The 20,764-nt window shown below is 34.4% G+C and overlaps 2 pseudogenes; both read left to right on the plus strand.

Moving 5' to 3' along the window:
* The first annotated feature begins 247 nt into the window (after nucleotides 1–247).
* LOC120182926 lies at nucleotides 248–1,751 on the plus strand (annotated as a pseudogene).
* Nucleotides 1,752–9,303: 7,552 nt separating this feature from the next.
* Nucleotides 9,304–11,148, plus strand: LOC120183084 (annotated as a pseudogene).
* The last annotated feature ends 9,616 nt before the right edge of the window (nucleotides 11,149–20,764 follow it).

Below are 20,764 nucleotides of genomic sequence, written 5' to 3' on the forward strand. Positions count from 1 at the left end.
TGATCCCATGGCATATAGATATTTGAACTCTCTCTATGTAGTAGTAAAAATAAGTACGTGCATCTTCACTAAACCACACCTTTTATTGGACCTCAAAAATGGCCAAGTTTTTCGTGAACTATTTTTCCTTCTTCTCCCTCTCTCGACTCGTCAGCAGACAAGCTAACCCCTCCCCCCCCACCCCAAAGCTCTCCACAGAAATGCGAGCAATATTCACGCAAACTAAGGTTGATCACATATCAAACCAAACTATGGTAGTGTTTAGTGTAGAAGAAGCTTTGTTGAAATCCTCATCATTGTTCCCTTCATGCTCGTGGCCTTTGAAGCCGGTGGGTTGTTTAGGGCTTTTCTTCTCTTGGCCTTATACCCATTTCTACGCCTCGTTAGTGAAGAGACGGGGTTGGAGATAATGGTATTTGTTTGCTTCTTTGGGGTAAAGACTAAGAGTTTCAGAATGGGAAGTGCTGTTTTTCCCAAGTTTTTGTTGGAGGATGTGGTGTTGGAAACGCTTGAAATGTTGAAGAAAGGAGGTAAAAATGTGGGTTTCAGCAACATTCCTCGAGTGATGATCGAGAGTTTCTTGAAGGATTATCTGGGGATTGATTGTGTGGTCGGTAGAGAAATGAAGGTGTTTGGTGGATACTTCTTGGGCGTCATGAAAGACAAGAAAAGAAGCAATGATGCTTTGGAGACGATGATTAGAATCCATGAACATCTGGTTGGCATCAGTAGCTTCAAGGAATCACTTCAATATCATTTGTCTTCTCATTGCATTGTAAGTACGTTCTTTTGACATTCTTTTACATTTTGGGTTACCTGTTGCTAGTTTAATGCATTTGGTTCAACAGAAAATTTACCTGGTGAGAAGAGCCGACAAGAGAAGCTGGCAACTCGTACCAAGAGAGGAATACATGAAACCACTCATTTTCCACGATGGAAGACTGGCTTTCAGCCCTACTCCATTAGCCACACTCGCCATGTTCATGTGGCTCCCCTTCGGCTTCACCCTTTCAATCATCCGAGTCATTACTGCCTTAATGATCCCTCATAGGCTCTCCGTCCCCATATTAGCCTACACCGGGTTCCGCCTCTCCTTTTCTTCCGATTCGTCACTCGAAAACTTAAACGTCAATCGGAAAACCAAAGGCGGCCGGCTCTACTTTTGCAACCACAGAACACTGCTGGATCCACTCTACCTTTCGTTTTCATTACAGAAGGATCTCACTGCCGTTACTTACAGCTTAAGCAGAGTGTCGGAGCTGTTAGCGCCGATCAAAACCGTGAGACTGAGCAGGGATCGTGATCGAGATGGTAAGATGATGGGAAAGCTATTAAAGCAAGGGGACCTAGTTGTGTGCCCTGAAGGAACCACGTGTAGGGAGCCTTATCCCTTGAGGTTCAGCCCTCTGTTTGCTGAGATGAGCGATAATATAGTCCCGGTTGCCATGGACAGCACGTTAGCATGTTCTACGGCACCACAGCTGGTGGCTTGAAATGCTTGGACCCACTGTTCTTCGCCATGAACCCATGTCCCAGCTACAAAGAACAGGTCCTAGCTGGTGTGTCCGGTCTGACGTCTCGTGTCGATGATGGTGAAAGGTCGAGGTTCGATGTGGCTAACCAGGTTCATAGTGAGATTGGGAAAGCACTTGGTTTTGGTTGCACCAGGCTTGCCAGAAGAGACAAGTACTTGATCTTGGCGGGTAATGAAGGAATTGTTAATAAACCCTAAGGAATTTATTAACTTGTTCCTTGCCATGTACCATTAATATCTATGTTCGTCTTGGACCTACTTTATATTTCATTGTAAGTTGTAGCATAAACATTTTTTATATTTACCAAAAAAATAAACATAATATTTTTGGCTCTATAAGATTGTACATTTGATTTACACTTTTATTAAATCACTTTATTTTCTATTTTTCCATAAATTAAAATAACACATAGTAAAACAATATTTTTTAGGGTTAACATTTATGATTTAAGATTTAAGATTTAAGCTTTAGGGTTGATGTTTAAGGTTTGGAATTTGAGGTTTAAGGTTTAAAATTTAAGGTTGAATGTAGGGTTTTAAGGTTTGGGATTTTTGGGTTTGGGGTTAGGATTGGGGTAAAAAGAGATTATTTTACTATAAGTTAAAAATATATTTGTTAAAATATATTTGGGTTTGGGGTTAGGGTTTGGGGTTAGGATTGGGGTAAAAAGAGATATTATTTTACTATAAGTTAAAATATATTTGTAAGCGGATCATGCCAATATATATATATATATATATATAACAACTACTTGTTTTTCGTGTATGTAGGTTAGATCTACTTACACCTACAATAAAATTAAGAGTTTTACACCTTTTCAGGACCGTTGGATGAGGAAAATAAAATTATGAAATTAACTCCTTATTTTTCCAATAAATATCTTCTCATTTTCTACTGTTAATCTCAGCGTTTGATTTCCCTCATCCAACGGTCTTAGGAAGGTGTAAAACTCTTAATTTTACTCGGTTGTAATTGGATTATATATATATATATATATATATATATATATATATATATATATATGTAATACTCCGAATTCCAAGTCAGTAGTTTCGGTCAACCCGAAACCTGTCAGTAGAGCCCATTGGGTTTTCCAAGCCATTTTAAACCAATTATTAAGAGTATTGGGCTTAAGGTAGGCCCAAGAGCTTAGTTTAGTGGTAGTTTTAATTTAAGGTAAAAAGGAGAAAGACCTAGATAGTAATTTACCCATAGTCGTTTTAAGGGTTATAAACCCCCTTATTCTCTAGAGATTTCCATGTAAAAATCAACCCCAAATATCTATCCATTTTCCTTATCTCGTTTCCCTCTTCTTAGCAACTCAAGGTGAGAATCTTTGAGACTTCAAGTTTATATTGAAGAAACCAAGTGAAAGAGATTGAAGAAAGTTCAAAAACCAAGGGTAAAGGAAAGGTAGATTCTTAGTTGATTGAGAGAGGTTTTAGCACCCAAAGGATTAAGGTAACACACTCACAATTCCATCATACCATTAATGGGTTAATAGAAATGCAAATAGCTTATGTTGAGGATTGAAGCGTGATGAGTTTATTTTCATGGCAAATTGTATGTTTTATGTTCATTATATGTTTTAGAGCCTTATTTATGCTCCCTTAATATCACCTAAGACTTTAAGAATGATTGAGGACCTCTTAGGGTCTTTGGTTATGAAAAATAAAGTTTTTCGTACTTGTTTTATTATTTCTGTAGGTAGAGTATCGATACTATAGGGATAGTATCGATACGTGTTCTCCGTTTCTGGGTAAATCATGTTTTCTGGGTAGGAGTATATAAACTCTTTTAAGAGTTTCAAAACTTTGGGTCGTAGTTTCGAAACTCCCAGAAAGTATCGAAACCGGACATTACAGATTGTTTAAAAGTATCCGTAATTATATAAAGTATCAAAACTTTTACATGAGTATCGATACTATTGGGCTAGTATCGATACTTTCAAGTAATTTTACGGAAAAGAGTCGATTTTTTAGGGATTTAGACATGAGGTACCCCAACACTTCATTATATCATCAAATAAGACTACAAGTGAAAGACTATTAATAGTAAATCAAACGTAGAAACCAAATAATTAGGGTGACATAAAACTAGCCTTATTTGATGCTCGAGAAATGATTTAGACACTTGAGTTCCTTTATAAAGATAGTGTAACATCCCAAAAATCTGGACTAGTGACTAAAATGGAAGTTTTGAAACTTTGAGGTCAAATTTTGAAAAATTAAAAATTGCAAGGACTTATTTAGGAATATTTTGTGAACGATTGTTACTAAATAGTTAATAAAGTAAGGGGTAAACTGGTCTTTTCCAAGGGAAAGATTTTTATTTTCCCTTTATATAGGATAAACACGTGGAGGGGGGAGAAATGAAAGAAAACTTTGGAGACTTGGTTGGCTTTCTTCCTCTTCTCTTCCTGTGGCTCGATTGGTAAGGTAAGATGGTCTCAAGTGAATGTTTTCTTTCATTTTTAAGTTGGTTTTAATTCTTGGAGTGGTAGAAAAGCTTAAGGAAAGCTTAAGGTTGCTTAAAACTTAAAGATTGGTAAGTTATGAGAGATTGAATATAAGGGCATCTCCAATGCTGCTTCAGTTTGGAGAATATCTCCACTTTGGAGATAGTATTTTTCTCTAGCCTATCGCCAATGTGCATCTTCATTGTGGCGATCTGTTACAGTGCACGCCACATCTGGCGTTGCACTGTAGCTGCGCTACAATTTTTTTTTTGTAATTTTTCTTATTTTTTTTAAATTCAATTAGATTAAATTGCAAGATATATAAAAATATATTGAAATTAGATAAATAAACATACTATTTTTTTGTAATTTTTCTATTTTTTTGTAATTTTTCTGATTTTTTATTTAAATTCAAGTAGATTAAATTACAAGATAGATAAAAATACATTAGAATTAAATAAATAATCATACTAATTGTTTTTAATTTTTCTGGTTTTTTTAATTCAAGTAGATTAAATTGCAAGATAGATAAAAATACATTGAAATTAGATAAATAAACATACTAATTTTTTGAAACATAAAAACTACAACAAACATAAAAACATAGAAAATACTAAAAAAACTCAAACAACATTTTAACCAACAGCCCAAACACAACAGTTTAACTAATAATCAGTCAGACCCCCTCCACTCCCTCCAAGATCATCAAAGTTCATTCCAAACACATTAAAGTAGTAGAGGTTGATTGTTCTTCTTCTTTTCGTTTTCGAAGAATTTTTTGTTGTTCATTTAGAAAATAATGGCATCGTTCGGGGTCAGGAATCGTATCTGGATCTATCGCTAGAACCACGTGTATTAATATTTTCATCGCTGCTTAAATTGATTTCAAATGAAGACAACGAAGGGTTAACGGAATCTGAAATATTTTCTAGAGGCAGTGAAAAAACTGCACTTGTTTTTTCAAGTTGCAAAATATCTTTTACCAAATCGAACACATGATCAAACTTAAATGTACAACCCCTTTCTTGCACGAAAAGTTCACTTGCACGTTGTAGCTTCATTATAGAAAATAAAATTATTTATTGTTCATGTAAAATAAAAAAATGAAAATAATATAAATTACTACTTACGATTATTTGTTGATTTGCACCTCTTGGATGACTATGTTCAACTTGTTATATACAACTGTTGAATTTGCAGCTATCTTTGAGAATGGTAGACATACGACATTGTATCGATCTATAATTACGATCGAGAATGTGAGAAGGTTTTGATTCGCCATTGTGTTTTGCTTCAACACATTGCCAAAAACTATCCATGAGCCAATTGGTCCCAAAGAGAAATATTTTGCGACAAAACAAGAAGCATGTCGAAAGGATGTCAAACATGCATTTGGAGTTCTTCAAAGTCAATTTGCAATTGTGGAAAATCCAGCACATTTTTTGAGAAAAATGATTTGAAAAATATTATGACTGCTTGCATAATAATGCATAATATGATAATCGAGGATGAACGAGGTCTTAATTCTCCAATTGTATAAGGAAGAGTGCGCCGCCTCTGAATGTCGAATTTGTTGAAGATGAGGAGACTCAATTTCAAGAATTCCTTGCCCGATTTAGACAAATCAAAGATGCAACTACTCATTTTGCTCTACAAAATGAACTAATTGAGCACTTGTGGAATGAATATTCTAATTCCGAGAATTAAAATATATAATTATGTAACTTATATTTTTTTGCATCATTATTATGAATTATAATTTTCTTATTTATTTGTATTTTTGTACTGTTATTTATGAATGTTTTATTTATGCTTTTTATCTTGATATTTATTAGAAATATATATGTTTTATTTCATATTTGCAAAATCAATATTATAATAGTTAAATATTGTGAATAAAGTAGAGTTTATGGTAAGGTAGAGATAGTGTTGAAGATGAATTATTGTTTCATCTTTAGAGTAGAGATAGAGATGCTGTAGAGTAGAGATGATGGCTAGAGATGGCCTAAGAAGTTTTTAAGTGAATTATTGTAAAGAGTTAGTAATTGAAGTTGGAGGTTAAATTTGACTTGTCATTAGTCAGATTAAGAAATTTAAAGTGTAAGAAATGAATTTGGAACATGTTGATAAATTGATATGATTATTGAATTCAAGTGTGTATGTAGGATATTGGATAGTAGGATGAATTAAAGTGATATAAGTTTATTTGAATAAGTGTAGTTAAGCTTAAGGGGTTAAAATGAGGTTATGGTAGAAGAATTAAGTAAGTTTGGTAAGATTTTTCGGGTTTAAAAAGTAAAATATGGGCTTTGAGTATCGGTACTGCTTCTTCCAATTCCGATATTTCAAGAGTAAAAGAGTGGTAATTGGTATAGGGGTATCGATACTGGTTGAACAATATCGATACCATAAGCTTGAATTTGAAAAAAGTCATTCATGGGGTATCGATACCTGAAAGGTAGTATCGATACCAAGGGTACATATACCATAAGGATAGTATCAGTATCATTTTTGAGACAATGACTTCGAATGCAAAATGGGTATCGATACCCGGATTGGTATCGATACCATATTTAGGGAAGTATCGGTACCATTAAGGAGGGTATCGATACTACTCAAGTGTAAAATTTTATAAAGCCTTTTTTCGATTGAAGATTATTAGAATCGAATAATGATGTTTAGATTGTTGATATGTATATGAATGTATGATTGTGTATATATCAATCGAAAGCAAGTACAAGATGAGTCAACGAGATAGGATCGATCAGGAAAGAGTTATAAGTGCTCGAATTGACTAGTGAGGCCAGGTGAGTGCATATTAGTTAGTATATGATGTTTAAGGGAAATAAGACTTGCGACGAGTCTATTTCCTATATTAGAATGCATAAACTCATGAATGTAAGAATATGTTTTATATGAGTGTATGTGTTATATGTTATTACATCTGTTACATGTTTTGTATAAATGTATGCTACTGTGAGAAGACATATGAACCGGTATAAGTGGCTTATGTGATTATATAAGTTATATGTATTGACAAAAGGGATGATCTGAACATGTGATACATGAACATAAGAGATTAATTAACATGAGTTATATGATCATATGAGAATATGACATGAGATATGTGATATGTGAATTATATGGAAATGTGTTATGTGTAAGTGAACTACGTGTCTATGTGAATATGTGAAATGACATAAAAGATAATGTCCATGTTATGTGTCCTGAGAGTTAGAGGTATAGTTGGCATGCCAAGAGTCGAGGGTTCTACGTGGTCCTTTGAGACATATATGTAATCCTTTGGAACATATATGAGGTACTTCGGTACACTTATTTGGTCTATTGGAATATGTATATGGTTCTTAAGGAGTTATCATTCGGGACATATGTAATATGTGGTCTTTCGGGACATAGTGGTCCTTCGGGATATAGGTCCTTCGAGACAAATTCTACGTGCCCCTAGTGGTAATTATACGAGCTGTGGTGACAACATATGTGCACAACTTCTATGTACTCGCATATCTTTAGTTCTCACATGTGTAAATAGGCTAATAAAGAGATAATATAAATAAACTTGATATGATAATATGTTTGTTTCGTTGTAAAGTGATACGTGTGATATATGATAATTAAGAAGGTTAAGTATAAGAATAGATAACTAAAAGGTATGAATGAATATAATATTGGAAATGAAATGAAGATGATGATATATGTGCATGTGTGAAATTGTTAGGTGAAAGAATATATGTTTGTGTATGATATGATAGTAATAAATTTTCATGCATTGATAGGAGTTAGAGTTTAAATTATATGTATGTATGCCTCACTAAGTCATAGACTTAGCGTGTGAATGTTTTACACATAGGTTTCGATGAGATTATGGAGCTATGAGGAGCAAGACAGATCAGATTCTCCTTTCCAAAGATCAGATCAGAAATATATTTGAATACATGTATTTTGTTACATAGAATATAGTTGGCATGTAGTCTAAAGATTTGAATTATATAATCTCTGATATGTTTTGTAAAACCAATTGATTTTAATTAATGTAAAATATTTATTTTCTTGAGTTGAGAATTTAAATTTTTAACTAATTTGTTAAGAAAAACGTTTTGATAAGTCAATGTGATACCTCGGACTCGGATACGGGTTGGGGTGTTAATTTAATGGTATCAGACCTCAAGATTTAGCCGATTCTATGCTTAAACTGAAGTTAAATGAGTTTTAAAAATTATACATACCAACACAAAGTGAAAATTTTCTGATTTGATAGTGTAAGGAGTGTGTTGTCTTGCTAATAGAATTAATTTGTTAAGTTATAATAGAATTATGATAAGGAGAGTTTTGAAACGAAGTGACAGGTGATAGACCTGATGGTGGTAGCAATTCATCTGCCCTGGCCAGGCAGGATAAAGAGCGTACACTTCAGGAAATGCCTTGTAGGATCGAGGGTTATTTTCGAAAAGTTGAAAATATGTTAGAATAACGTTAAAGGGTCTTTACTATTCTAAAGTGGAGAAATTAGATAAAGTAGTTTAGTTATTATGCAGATAAGTTGAAGTATAGTGAACAGATGTTATCATGAGAATGATAGAAGATTCAATGATGTGGTTATTAGTTTAGAAAAGTTCGATAATAATTATCTCGGTGATAAGTTTATCAGAAATATGAAGATAGAGTTTATGAGTTTGAAACAGGAGAATCATAATGTGTATGGATAAGTGTGCAGTTTGATAGGTTGAGTGAATTGTAGTTAAGCTAATTTGAATGAAAATGATGTAGATATTGTTCGGAAGAGTTTAAGAATGGGTACATCAGTGATCAGTTTGTAAGACAAAGGAAGTTGGAATGTTTAGTTGAATTAAGGAAAATGTATTGTGTATAAGTAAGAATGTGGGTTTGATAAGTTAAGTAAATTATTGGTGGGTTAATTCCATCTGGAAAGAATGTATATGAATGGTTCGATGAAAGTTTACGCTCTAGATTGGAAGTACTTATGATGGCTAACAAAATTATGTGATATTAAGTGTATTAGAGTTAAAGGATTAGAAGATGATGTCAAGTTAAACTAACCAAATATGATGTTGATTTGGATATGGTGGTGTATTCTGATTATGGAAATGTGTGGTAGTACAGGAGATAAGGATTCGTATGTTTACTATCAAAGTCATGAAAATGTGATAAAAATTGATAATCAAGGATAAGTGATATAAAAAGAGTATGAAAGTATTAAGGAAAAAATATGGTTTAGTTATGTATAAGGAGATCTTGATTATGAAAGGATAAATGGATAAACAAATGAAAATGATGGAAATTAAAGGATCAGATATAATAAAGGTTATGAGAGGTATAGATCATAAGTTGATTTGAAGTAAGAAATTTTCGTCAGATGATGTGAAAGATTGTTTGATTCTGTAAAATGTATGTCTTAATAATCTATAATTAAGATTTAAGGTTATGTTTCTTGTTCAAGTATATGTGGTAAGAGAAATAAAGAATGATTTATATATATTAAGAAAGTTTAAAAGGCAGTCAAGTGATGATGGAATAAAAGTTTGGTTATTATTAAAAGGAAATTAAAGATTGATGAGGAATTTGATTGATTTTTGATTTTGAGTGATAAGAACTGATGTTACTGTCTACATGATAAGTGACATGATTTGAATATATTAAGGAAAAAGGAGATTGAAGAATTGAAATAATGAAAGCCAAGTTGTTAGTGAAAACACTCAAGATTAAATTGAGGAGGTAACATGAGAATATGAATAGGATATGTGTAGACAGTATCTTCATCTATTAGTGCAGTGAAAATTCGAGGATGAATTTTCTTAAAATGAGGGGAAATAATGGTATTTGTTTGCTTCTTTGGGGTAAAGACTAAGAGTTTCAGAGTGGGAAGTGTTGTTTTGCCCGAGTTTTTGATGGAGGATGTGGTATTGGAAACGCTGGAGATGTTGAAGAAATGAGGTAGAAATGTGGGTTTCAGTAACATTCCTCGAGTGATGATCGAGAGTTTCTTGAATGATTATTTGGGGATTGATTGTGTGGTCGATAGAGAAATGAAGGTGTTTGGTGGATACTTCTTCAGTGTCATGGAAGATAAAAAAATAAGAAATGATGCTTTGGAGACGATGATTAAAAGCCATGAACATTTAGTTGGCATCAGTAGTTTCAAGGAATTACTTCAATATCATTTGTCTTCTCATTGCAAAATAAGTACATTTTTTGACATTCTTGTACATTTTGGGTTACCTGTTGCTAGTTTAATGCATTTGGTGCAACAAGAAATTTACCTGGTGAGAAGAGCCGACAAGAGAAGCTGGTAACTCGTACCGAGAGAGGAATACATCAAACCAATCATTTTCCACGATGGAAGACTGGCTTTCAGCCCTACACCATTAGGCTTCACCCTTTCAATCATTTGAGTCATTACTTCCTTAATCCTCCCTCATAGGCTCTCCGTCCCCATATTAGCCTACACCGGGTTCTACCTCTCCTTTTCTCCCGATTCATCGCACGAAAACTTAAACGTCAATCGGAAAACCAAAGGCGGTCGGCTCTACTTTTGCAACCACAGAACACTGTTGGTCCACTCTACCTTTCATTTTTATTACAAAATGATATCACCGTTGTTACTTACAGCTTAAGCAACATGTCGGAGCTGTTAGTGCCGATCAAAATCATGAGACTGAGCAGGGATCGCGATCGAGATGGTAAGATGATGGGAAAGCTATTAAAGCAAGGGGGCCTAGTTGTGTGCCTTGAAGGAACCACGTGTAGGGAGCCTTATCTCTTGAGGTTCAACCCTTTATTTGCTGAGATGAGCGATAATAAAGTCCCAGTTTCCATGGACAGCCACGTTAGCATGTTATACGGCACCACAGCTGGTGGCTTGAAATACTTGGACCCATTATTCTTCGCCATGAACCCACGTCCCAGCTAAAAAGTACAGGTCCTAGCTGGTGTGTCCGATCTGACGTCTCATGTCGATGATGGTGAAAGGTCGAGGTTCGATATGGCTAACCAGATTCATAGTTAGATTGGGAAAGCACTTGGTTTTGGTTGCACCATGCTTACTAGAAGAGACAAGTACTTGATCTTGGCAGGTAATGAAGGAATTGTTAATAAACCCTAAGGAATTTATTAACTTGTTCCTTTCCATGTACCATTAATATCTATGTTCGTCTTGGGCCTAAGGTAGGCCCAAGAGCTTAGTTTAGTGGTAGTTTTAATTTAAGGTAAAAAGGAGGACCTAGATAGTAATTTACCCATAGTTATTTTAAGGGTTATAAACCCCCTTATTCTCTAAAGATTTCCATGTAAAAATCAGCCCCAAATATCTCTCCATTTTCCTTATCCCGATTCTCTCTTCTTAGCAACCCAAGGTGATAATCTTTGAGACTTCAAGTTTATATTGAAGAAACCAAGTGAAAGAGATTGAATAAAGTTCAAAAGCCAAGGGTAAAGGAAAGGTAGATTCTTAGTTGATTGAGAGAGGTTTTAGCACCCAAAGGATTAAGGTAAAAAACTCACAATTCCATCATACCATTAATGGGTTAATAGAAATGCAAATAGCTTATGTTGAGGATTGAAGCGTGATGATTTTATTTTCATGGAAAATTGAATGTTTTTTGTTCATTATATGTTTTAGACACACTTGTTTTATTGTTTTTGTAGGTAAAGTATCGATACTATAGGGATAGTATCGATACGTGTTCTTCGTTTCTGGGTAAAATCACGTTTTCTGGGTAGGAGTATAGAAACTCTTTCAAGAGTTTCAAAACTTTGGGTCACAGTTTTGAAACTCCCAAAAAGTATCGAAACCGGACATTACAGAATGTTTAAAAGTATCGATAATTATATAAATAATCAAAACTTTTACAGGAGTATCGATACTATTGGGTTAGTATCGATACATTCAAGTTGTTTTACGCAAAAGAGTCAATTTGTTAAGGATTTAGACATGAGTTACCCCAACACTTCGTTATATCATCAAATAAGACTACAAGTGGAAGAATATTAATAGTAAATCAATCGTAGAAACCAAATAATTAGGGTGACATAAAACTAGCCTTGTTTGATGCTCGAGAAATGATTCAGACACTTGAGTTCCTTTATAAAGGTAGTGTAACATCCCAAAAATCATGACTAGTGACTAAAATGGAAGTTTTGAAACTTTGAGGTTGAATTTTAAAAATTAAAAAGTTCAGGGACTTATTTGGGAATATTTTGTGAAGGATTATTAGTTAAAAGTTAACGAAGCAAGGGGTAAATGGTCTTTTCCAAGAGAAGGATTTTTATTTTCCCTTTATATAGGATAAACACATGGAGATGGGGGAGAAATGAAAGAAAACTCTGGAGACTTGGTTGGCTTTCTTCCTTTTCTCTTCTCGTGGTTCCATTGGTAAGGTAAGATTGTCTCAAGTGAATGTTTCCTTTGCAAAGATCAGATCAGAAATGTATTTGAATATATGCATTTTGTTACATAGAATATAGTTGGCTTGTAGTCTAAAGATTTGTATTATATAAGCTCGAATATGTTTTGTAAAACCAATTAATTTTAATTAATGTAAAATATTCATTTTCTTGAGTTGAGAATTTAAATTTTTAACCAATTTGTTAAGAAAAATGTTCTGAAAAGTCAATGTGACACCTCATACTCAGATTCAGGTCAGATACGGGTTGGGGGTGTTACAGCTAGTGGGGTCGAAAGTATAGATGCAATCTGGATATATCCTTAGGGAGGATGTGAGGCCATTAAAGCTGACTAACTAGGGCACAACGTCTAAACACCCACGAGGGGTGGGTTAGTCAGGGGTATGGTGTTCGATACAGAGATCTTAGGGGCCATATCCTTTGTAAACTAGGGATGTGATCTTCGAGATGCAGAGATCCCTCAGCCGCACCACGATGTCTACCATTAGAGTAGAGAATGAATATCACGAGGATATTCACTATTGATTGAGAAGCTTGATGTTGTTTTATGATGCACTTTTAGTATGACCTGGTTGTTAATGTGGTACTGAGCAAGTCAGCTCAGCCTTCAAATGTTTCTGTTGGCAAGTTAATAAATCAATCAGTTCGAAGAGCTTTAGAGAAACCAAGGTCCAAACCCAGATTAAGTCGTCATTAGTAATTAAGTGGTATGTTTATTACTTTGATTTGTAAATGACTTATTTTGTGAGTTCCAGATGTTAAAGTTTTCATTATATTTTATCAATGATTTACTCATTCAAATGGTCATGGTTTATGGATGTTTAAAAGTAGAAATATTGAGAAAATAGTTGGTCAATTACTTTAGTGGTTCTATGTGACACCTAATTCGGTCGATTGTGTGTTGTACCAGTCTAGGGTGTTACATTTAATGGTATCATAGAAAAGGTTTAGGCGTTCCTAGGACATGCGAATCATTTTTGGTTAATGTTGGTAAAGAGTTTATGAGTATGCATGCCCTTAAAGAGTTAAGAGTACTATGTATCTGAATATGTAGTAGTAATTCCATTGTTTTCATCTTAATTTCAGATTTTATAAGACATATAAAAGCATATATGACAGTAGAGAGGTTAGACAAAAGAGTAGAGTTTCCCTAACTGATGATTCAGGAGATGAGATCATCCCAGACTCTGAACATGGGGAGACTGGTGATGCAGGGGTATATGAAGCTATGTTCTTAATCAATCTAACCTCTACCTTAAAGTGGATAGTTAGAGTTATTCCTCATATTTCTGCTACTACATTTGTTCAACCAGTCCAATCATTTCCTCCCATTGTAGCACTTCAAGAAATCCCAGTCTCCGGAGGTACTAGACCATTGATTTCTATGGTTCAGGGGATGATGATCTCGTTATAGCTTACCAATGGCAATGAGAAACCCTTAGGACCCTTCTTCAGTTGCATCTCACCTCTAAGGGTATGCTGGAGTGTGTCATCTCCCTATTAAAGGTGACGCGATAGAATGGTGGGAGGCGGTAGAGATGTCACTAGAGCCTGAGTGACCTACTTGGGATCGATTTTTGGAAAAGTTCTGCTAAAAGTATATTAGAGAGGCCTACGTGGATGCAATGAGGGACCAGTTTGTATAGTTAACCCAAGGGAATTAGTCAGTATTCGAATACGAGGTAGAGTTTCTCTGGTTAAGAAAATATGCCCCTGAGTTGGTTTCGTCAGAATACAATCTCTTATGAAGTTCAGAGAAGGTCTCTGGTTAGATATCCTGACTCATTTAGTTGCGAATCCACCACAAATTTTCTTTGAGCTGGTTCGTTAAGTAAAGGAAGTGGAGAGAGTTTTGGGAAGGAAAACAGCGGAAGAAAGTACTAGCTCTAATCAGAATAGAGAAGAGATCGAACCGGTTGAACCATCTCAGTCATCCAAGAGGGTGAGAGAGACTCAATGGTTTTTGAGGAACCCAATAGTCCAATCTAGTCGACCAACGCAGAGTGTGAGCAAAGGAGAGGACTAATCAACGCAAGAGACCATTGGTCACAGTTTCAGTAGGCGGTAAGAGGCACTTGGGAGTTTGCCGACAAGGGACTCATGGCTATTACCGATGTAGATCTTTCAATCATTTTGTACGAGATTGTTCAGAGGCTTCAATATAGTTTTAGAGTTGACCCATCAATCAACTCCGATAGTTCAGAGGGATGGAGATTCTCAAAGAAAAAAAAAGAGTTTTTCTGGTCAGACCGATAGGGATGTAGTTCATTCAATAGCTAGTAGGGAGCTGAGAGTAGCAGGCTGTCAGTATATCATTCGAGCTTAGGAGGATGATGATGTAGCTGACGATATGTGACCTTACCTTATTTCCTATGTTAGTAACAACCATAGTTAACTTAGTAAGAAGCTCTTAGAATTAGATGTCCTAGTAGTTTAGATTAGTGGTAGATGGTTGTCGAAATTTTAGGGATAAAATTTCCTATTAAGAGAGGAGAGTTGTAATACCCTGAATTTGGGTCAATAGTTTCGATCAACCTAAAACCTATTAGTAGAGCCTATTATTTTTTCCAAGCCATTTTAGAGAAATTATTAAGAGTATTGGGCCTAAGGTATGCCCAAGTTCTTAGTTTAGTGGTAGTTTTAATTTAAGGTAAAAAGAAGAGAGGCATAGATAGCAATTTCCCAATAGTTGTTTTAAAGGTAATAAACCCTTTTATTCTCTAGAGATTTCCAAGTAAAAATCAGCCCCAAATATACCTCCATTTTCCTTCTCTCGTTTCTCTCTTCTTAGCAAGTCGAGGTGAGAATCTTTGAGACGTCAAGTTTATATTGAAGAAACCAAGTGAAAGAGATTGAAGAAAGTTCAAAAGCCAAGGGTAAAGGAAAGGTAGATTCTCAGTTGATTGAGAGAGGTTGTAGCACCCAAAGGATTCAGGTAACACACTCATGCCTCCGCATACCATTAGTGGGTCAATAGAAATGCAAATAACTTATATTGATGATTGAAGCATGATGAGTTTATTTTCATGGCATATTGTATGTTTTATGTTCATTATATGTTTTAGAGCCTTATTTATGCTCCCTTAATATCACTTATGACTTTAAGAATGATTGGAGACCTCTTAGGGTTTTTGGGTTATTAAAACATAGTTTTTTGTACTTGTTTTATGGTTTCTACAAGTAGAGTATCGATACTATAGGGATAGTATTGATACTATAGGGATAGTATCGGTACTTGTTCTTCGTTTCTAGGTAAAATCATGTTTTTTGGGTTGGAGTATCGAAAATCTTTCAAGAGTTTTGAAACTTTGAGTCGTAGTTTTGAAACTCCAAGAAAGTATCGAAATCGGATATTACAGATTGTTTAAAAGTATCGGTACTTATATAAAGTATCGAAACTTTTATAGGAGTATCGATACTCTTGGGCTAGTATCGATACTTTCAAGTTGTTTTAGGTAAAAAGGTCACTGTTTTAGGGATTTAGACACGAGGTACCCCAACACTTTGTTGTATCATCAAATAAGTCTACAAGTGTAACAATATTAATAGTAAATCAAACTTAGAAACCAAATAATTAGGGTGACATAAAACTAGCCTTGTTTGATGCTTGAGAAATGATTCAGACATCGGAGTTCCTTTAGAAAGCTAGTGGGGTCGAAAGTATAGATGCAGTCCGGATAAATCCTTAGGGAGAACACGAGGCCCTTAAAACTGACTAATTAGGACGCAAGGTCCGAACACTCGCGAGGGGTGGGTTAGTCAGGGGTATGGTGTCTGATGCAGAGATTATGTGGGTCATATCCTCGGTAGACTAGAGGGGTGTGTGAGCTCCAAGATGTAGAGATCCCTCAGTCATACTATGATGTCTACCATTAGAGTAGAGAGTGATTATAACGAGGATATTCACTATTTATTAAGAAGCTTGATGTAGTTCTATGATGCACTTTTAGTATGACCTAGTTGTTAGTGTGGTGCTGAGCTAGTCAGCTCATCCTTCGGATGTTTCCATTGGTAGGTTAGTATATCGATTAGTTCGATAAGCTTTAGAGAAACTAAGGTCCATACCCATATCAAAACAGAGTACGTCTTTACATTTTGAAGGGCATGTAAATTTATAAACCCTAATGTAAAGTTGCGTCATCATTGTAATTTAAGTAGTATGTTTATTACTTTGATTTGTAAATGATTTATTTTGGGAGCTCCTGATGTTAGTGTTTTCATTATATTTTATCAATGATTTACTTATGCAAATGGTCATGGTTTATGGATGTTTAAAAGTAGGATTATCGAGAAACTAGTTGGGCAGCCATTGCGGTGGTTTCGTGTGACACCCGATTCGGTCGACTATGTGTTGTATCGGTTTATGGTGTTACAATATATATATATATATATATATATATATATATATATATATATATATATAAGGTAAAATAATCAATTCCTCACTAAACTTACTCTCTCTCCTATTTTACTCACTTTACTTTTATTTTTTTTTCAATTTAGTCGTTTCACTTTCGAATTGGATCATATATACACACACACACACACCCTATTCCTCACTGAACCTTACATTCTCTTCTGTTTTACTCATTGTACTTTCAATTTTTCAATTTACTCATTGAACTTTCGAATTGCTCCTATTTTGGGCACTCTGAATTATTTAATTATTATTTTGGTATAATGTGGCATTATCATTACTATTTATTTCAAAAATTTTATATAAATAATAATAATAATAATAAAATGCCATGTCATATCAAAATAATAATAAAAATAATATAAAGAGACCAAAACAAGAGAAATTCGAAAGTTCAATGAGTAAATTGAAAAATTGAAAGTACAGTGAGTTTGGGACATCATAAAAAAGACATAATGTAAAAACAACAGTTTTAATGTTTGATTAAATAGTTATTTTCTTCTTTTTTAAGTACTTTGGTCCTAACGTTTCGTTATGGGGGAAAAGTCACTTCTAAGAATGGGAATCGTTCAATGTCAAATAGTTGAGAGTTATCTTTGAACAGATATTGCATGTTCTTACCTCAGTTTAATAAAATAAAAAGAATGGAAATCATTAGTTACAAAACGATTAACACTCCAAAATATGGACTTTTTATCCTAAAATAAAATGTTGAATGCCAAAATGCTCCAAAAAAGAATATGAATCAAAACAATCATTTTGATAAATGGTGGAGGCTAATTTTAGCATTATGCCCACAAAGAAGAATTAATTGCATCATAAGTCCTCAAATTATACCCTCATTTTAATAAATGTTCCAATTTTATCCTTACACCATAACTATCAATTTAAATTAGTTCTTAATCTTTTGAACAATTTATTTCATTTGTAAATTATGACCTTCATTCTAAATTAGTCCCCAGAATTTTTGAAAATTTCAATTTCATCTCAAAGTGTATGTGTATACTAATCATATCTCTTGTTAATAAAATTGTTAGGCCAAATCATATTATTATATGTTTGAAAAAAATATAGTTTTAGTTATGATCGAAACTAATTACATATTTGAATAAATTTAGGGATGAAATTAGAAGATTTAAAAGTTGAAGACTAATTTAGAATGAGGATCATAGTTTAGGGATAAAATTAGAATGTTCAAAAGTATAAGGACTAATTTAGAATGTGAGTCATAGTTTAAAGACAAAATTAGAAAATTTAAAAATTTAAAGATTAATTTAAAATAAATATCATAATTTACGAACATATAATGCAATTAATTCCACAATGAATTATAGCTTGAAATTACCAATTTTTAAATTTTGCGCCACTTACGAGGAAGTATTATTTCTCTATAAAAAAATTCATTATTATTTGGTGATTGTTTTTATTTTAAGTATTTTTTTAGTTTATAATAAGAGAAAATAACCTCAGTGACCGAAAATTTCTTATAATATACGATTTTAACCAACCTTTTTACGATTTGCCAAAATGACCAACAAAATCGCAATGCGATCTCTAAATCGCAACGCGATCTCTAAATCGCAACGCGATCTCCATTATCGCAATTCAGTTTCCAGATTCGCAACGCGATTTTGACCATCGCATTGCGATTTTTGAAATCCGCGTTGCGATTTTAGATAATCGCAATGCGAATATGTAAATCGTAATGCGAATATGTAAATCGCAACGCGATAACACGTGATCGCAACGCGATAACACGTGATCGCAACGCGATTCTGACTATTGCAACGCGATAATACGTGATCGCAACGCGATTCTGACTATCGCAACGAGATTCTGACTATCGCAACGCGATAATATGTGATTGCAACGCAATTCTGACTATCGCAACGCGATTCTGACTAACGCATCACTGAATTTCAAATTCGCAACAGGTTTTAGTTTCGCAACACAAATGGGTATATAACTACTACGCAGCAGCATCAACTCATAACCTAAATCCCTAAATCGCAACTTATTTCATCTCCATCTATCACTCTCTCCGGCGACATCTGTTCCTATATCCAACGACATCCTTCCCCATCCAGCAACAGGTTTTAGTTTCGCAGCTCGTTTATTTAGTAAATTAATTTACAATAATGAAATCATCTAATGTTGATCATGTTTGGATAGATTTGTGTTTTGGAGGGTCATGGGAGAATGTTCATGGTGTTTTATAATATATGCCTTTACCCATGAATCTTCAACTAAAACTGTCTTTAAAAAAGTTAACTTATGAAACTCTAATGTTACGTGTTTCAAATAAATTGAATTTAGAGCCCTTAAGTGGATTTAGGCTATCTTATCAGAGAAAATGTAAAGTTTATTTGTTAACCGACAATGAAGATGTTTAACGATTCATTGCTTACATTAGTGTTTCGCAAGATGATGTTACATTGTATGTTGTTGAACCTAGAAGTAGTGAAGTTGGGTCAGTAGCGAGTAGTAATCAACAAAGTTTTTCAACCCCAGTTTATGGTGCTCAAAATTTAATGGTTCCACCACAATTTCATCACCAAGCAAATTTTGTTTCGCCACATTTCCAATACCAAACACAATCTTAAAACCCACAACCTTTCTCTAATCCAAATCCCAATCAACTTTCAGCACCAAATTCCGGTTTTCGTATTAACCAGTTAGACGATGATGAGCCAACAGAAAAAAATTGTGAGTACTAGTCGGTATTCGAAATTTGATCTTGGTCAATACCCGAACTTTGATCTTGGTCAATACTCGGATTTTGATGATGTTTCAGAAGAAGAAACAGACCCTACGTGTAATGATTTTGATATTGGTCAATACCCGAATTTTGATGATGAAACAGTCGCTGTCAAGGAAGATGTTGTTGATGATAATGAGGAGGAAGTTATGACTGTGAATGAACATGTTGAACATCCATTCTGTAATTCATATAACCCTGAAGAAGAAAAAGAATAAGAAGAAATCCCCGAAGAAAAGTCCCCGAAGAAAACGCCACGGGAGTATAACTGGAATATGCCAGAATTACTTCAGATACCGGAAGAAGAGTTGGTAAAAATAGCAGTTGATTGTTACACAAAAATTATTCGTATCAAGAAAGATGATTGTTTTGATACAAAGGAAGACTTGAAGATAGCTTTGTATACGAAATGTGTGGAAGATGGCTATCAACTAAAAGTTAACAAATCAAGCAAAGATCGTTTCGAAACAAGGTGTATGATTGACAAAAACTGTACGTGGCGTATGATTGCAAAGAGGATAAAAGATTGCGAAATGTTTCAAGTTAGGACTTTTATTGATAAACATACATGTTCAAGAACCCAAGTTTTTCATCACCATAGACAAGAAAACAAAAAGGTGTTGGGTGGTTTTCTGGCTGAGTTAATGTTTTTGAATGGCAGGGTATATCGGGGACATGAAATTATGACTGACATGAATGCTCGGTTCAAGATTAGTATCTCATATTCTCAAGCTTGGAGAGCCAAATGTTATGCCTTTGAATTGTTGAGGGGGTCGCCAGAAGCATCGTTTGCCCAACTGTCGGCTTATTGTCACAATTTAAAGCTGAAAAATCCTAGGTCGGTAACTTATATCAAAACAGATAGAGATGGACGCTTTGAGTTGCTGTTTATCTCCATTGGTGCTGCGGTTAGTAAATCAATATAATTTTGTTGACTCATTTTTGTTAGTTACATGCATTTCACATTTAAATGATTATATTTCTTGTGTATATGATTTTGTAGATTCGTTCGTTTATTACTTGCATGCGCCCAGTTATTATAGTTGACGGAGCACATTTAAAAGGTCGATACCTTGGAGTAAACTTATTAGCAGTAGACATGGATGCTAACAATGGGATACTACTAATAGCTTACGGGGTTGGCAAATCTGAAACCT

The sequence above is a fragment of the Hibiscus syriacus genome, unplaced genomic scaffold, assembly GCF_006381635.1.
Source record: "Hibiscus syriacus cultivar Baekdansim isolate YM2019G1 unplaced genomic scaffold, ASM638163v2 tig00112738_pilon, whole genome shotgun sequence".
NCBI lineage: Eukaryota > Viridiplantae > Streptophyta > Magnoliopsida > Malvales > Malvaceae > Hibiscus > Hibiscus syriacus.